General features: G+C 37.2%; 1 protein-coding gene across 1 annotated transcript in view; it reads right to left on the bottom strand.

Annotated features, from left to right (window-relative positions):
• LOC137642367 (uncharacterized) overlaps nt 1–3,308 on the bottom strand; it is a 34,565-nt gene extending 31,257 nt beyond the window's left edge. Inside the window, exon 1 of the mRNA XM_068374860.1 lies at nt 3,236–3,308. The gene's annotated coding sequence lies outside the window, so the exon portion shown is untranslated. The remainder of the gene's footprint in view (nt 1–3,235) is intronic.
• Between the last annotated feature and the right edge of the window lie 428 nt (nt 3,309–3,736).

The raw sequence follows: 3,736 nt of genomic DNA, 5'->3' as shown, positions 1-3,736 counted from the left end.
ATTGCTAACTATTCGGATATGCCTTCTTTTACAAAACTAAAATTTCAACAAGAAATTGGCATATACATGACATAATATTCTTATACATAGTACTGTACTTAATATACTTTAATGTCTGTTTCCCTGGTCCTTTGATTATCACTGTTAATATTATCATTATTATAAGCTCTAACCTAAGTTGGGAAAGCAAGATCCTATAAGCCCAAGGGCTCCAACAAGGAAAAATAACCCAGTGCGGAAAGGAAACAAGCATATAATAAACTACAAGAGAAGTAATAAAACAATCAAGATAAAATATTTTAAGAACAGTTAACAATATCAAAATAGACCTTTCATATATATAAACTATAAAAATTTACAAAAAAAATAACAATCGGAAGAGAAATAAGATAGAGCAGCGTGCCTGAGTGTACCCTCAAGCAAGAGAACTCTAATCCAAAACAGTGGAAGACCATGGTACAGAGGCTATGGCACTACCCAAGATTAGAGAACAATGGTTTTATTTTGGATTGTCCTCCTAGAAGAGCTGCTTACCATAGCTAAAGAGTTTCCTCTACCCATACAAAGAGGAAAGAAGCCACTGAACCATTACAGTGCAGTAATTAACCCCTTGGATGAAAAAGAATTGTTTGGTAATCTTAGTGTTGGCAGGTGTATGAGGTCAGACGAAAATCTGTAATGAATAGTCCAGACTATTCGGTGTATGTGTAGGCAAAGGGAAAGTGACCTGTAACCGGAGAGAAGGATCCAATGAAGTACTGTCTGATCAGTCAAAAGACCCCATGACTCTCTAACAGCAGTATCTCAACGGGTAGCTGGTGCCCTAGCCAACCTACTACCTTGAATTATATAGAGCAAACTGCATGCTGCATACTGTACAACAATCTTGGACAAATCTTACAAAACTTGAGTGCCAAAACTTAAAATATTCTGTTACTGACAGTGCCTCCATGGCATTCCAAATTTAAGGCATAGCGTCCTAGTTGAGATGATGAAATTATAAAATATCAGTCAGGAGAAAGTATCAAAGGTCTGGTAAAGCCCCTAATCATGGATAAGTTACGTAAGTTGTGAAATCGTGTAAGTTTAGTCTTTCGGGCAACCAGTAGACAACATTCTACGTAAGGTCAAATAAGGGTGAGATTTATGATATATTTGTCAGAAGACAGCATTAAATGTCAAGCTGAGAAGGTTGGGAAGGTCACCGGAAAGCAAAACCTTAAAAAGAGTCCCCCAATCCTTGTTGGGATTAGGTTAGGTAGGAATGTGACCTTTTTAACTAGCATTTAACAATTCACTTTTTACACTGTTTTTCATTTGTTATAATATCCATCAAGAATACTCTCTCCCAGTGCTTCTTTCACATTTAACAGTAAAAATCACAACAGCTGTTGGTGCTATGCATAATCAAATTTTCCCCAGGCCCTTTTCCTCTATAAAAGCTGTTTTCCCACTGAGGAACTATTACAGCCACTGCAATATGTGAGCAAAATTTAAGTAAGCTAGAGGGAAAATGTAAAATTAGATTAAGGTTTCAGTAGTAAAATGCTCTAGTTGTAATGCATTATTATTATTCACCATATATATTTTCTGTTGGCCTATAAGACTATACTGTATTAATGGTCCCTCCATAGCAAGTTGTATGACAAAGTTGACTTACAACACTGTACTGTACAGTATGCAATGGTAGGTGTACATACTGTAGCCTACAGCACAATACTGAATGTTCATAAGACAAAAACAGAACCTATTAAAATGTCAAAAACGTTGTAGCATAGCGTATGTCTAATGTGATAACATTGCACTGCTGCTGTGCATATTTTTAGAATTACAGTCAGCCCCCAGTCTTAGCGGGTTCCATCTTCGCGAATTTGGTCATTCGCGATACAGAGAACCGTATAACCTATTAAATAAAAAATCATGTACATATTCGCAGTTTCATGATAAGTTTTCTCAGTCCTACGATTTCAAACTGACCGCACTCCTTTTTGCCTGGCATCCTTCGCACAATTATCCTCCCCACACTTGGCCTCAATCTTGCATTGTTTCTCCTTGCTTCGGTCCTTTTTGTGCAGAATCCCGTTTTGATATAATAAACCTCTGAACATATTCAGTGTGCTTATAGTATCAATATCTTAATGGATTTGGTGAGAAATTTTGGGTGTTCATATATTGCGATTTTTCTAGCATTTTCCAAAAAATCTGTGATATATTTTCCATTTGTACTGTACTGTATATTAAAAAGTCTGCGAAGGCGTGAATTCACAATAGTTGAACAGCAAAGTGGCAAGGGGTCACTGTACTACATTACATATAGTTATTCTATGAAGTTTAAGGGGGTGTCCATTAGATAAAAGTATCCCAGTCACATACAATTCATAGTCAAATGCTAGGTTAGTCCATATCACAGAGCAGTCCAATCAGGTAAGACTCATAGCCTTAGGTAAGGTTAGCTAATATCACAGAACAGCCCAGTCAAGCAAGACTCAGTCCTAGACTAGGTTAGCCTAAATAACAAGGCAGCGCTGTCAGATAAGACCGAGTCCCTGCTATACAGTGGGGCAATGGACTGTACGAAGAAGATGCAAGACATAGATAGAGAAAAAGCCAACTCAAGCAGCTGAACCTGCTATACAGTGTGACAAATGAGCTGTATAAAGATGCAAAATATAGAGGGAGAGAGCCGGCTCAAGCAGCTGACCCTGCTATACAGTGGGACTTAAATAACAAAGTACAGTAGCCCTGTCAGGTAAGACTCGTACTTCCAGGCTTCTTTAGCCTAAATAACAAAGCAGCCCTGCCAGGTCCCTGTCAGGTAAGACTCGTATTTACAGACTAAGTTAGCCTATATTACAGAGCAGACCAGTCAGATAAGACTTATAGTCCCAGGTTAGGTTAGTCTACATCCAAAAATTACCAATAGCAACACATTTTTCTGCTTTCCACGTTTTTGTACATACAGTATTGGCTAAAAACACAACAAATATATTATTTATGTGTCTGGTGCAATTAACTTGACCACATAATTGCTAATTTGATACTGATCCTAGCTTGAGGGGCCTTGGGCACTGACCATATGTATACAGTACTGTGTATGGTCAGTCTCTAAGTCTCAAGTAACCTTTGAAAAAGGGTAAAGTCTAATTTAATACTTTGAACCTTTTATAAACTACAGTCAAATTTAGTTATTTCTAGCCTGAGAGCTCTAAAGAAGAATATCTTAAAATGAACTCACCTGATCCTCTGTACTTCTTAATTAGCCTAACCGGACACGGAAAGGGCCATCGACCAGTATGTAAACGTAAACCATCTTGATTCTCCTATTTTCAAGGATGTTCTAAGCCAAGTCTGGCTCAAAGTGATTCACCAATTCTGTTGATGTGATAAAAATATGACTAGTTAGTACCATACATATATATACAGTAGTATACTCAATATACTCTCAATCATGCGTAGTCCTACACAAGAAATGGACCATCTATAATAGAAGCGGACTCACTTGTAGACCAGGAGAGTTACAAGGATTGGAATGGTAACGTTAAACTGGAGTTCATTGTTACAAGAATATTTGTATGAATAACAAATGGAATAAGGCAAGAGTTTCCAAGATTATATAACATAAGCCTCTCCGACAAGGTTACAGCTAATAAATGCAGTTGGAGAGTCAGCTTCAGTATCAATATAAAATGGTATTATTAGTTTCAACCAAATTTGGATATCTAATATTTCTTTACTT

The sequence above is a fragment of the Palaemon carinicauda genome, chromosome 6 (assembly GCF_036898095.1).
Source record: "Palaemon carinicauda isolate YSFRI2023 chromosome 6, ASM3689809v2, whole genome shotgun sequence".
In the NCBI taxonomy this organism is placed as follows: Eukaryota; Metazoa; Arthropoda; class Malacostraca; order Decapoda; family Palaemonidae; genus Palaemon; species Palaemon carinicauda.
This window is presented reverse-complemented; position numbering and strand designations above follow the sequence as displayed.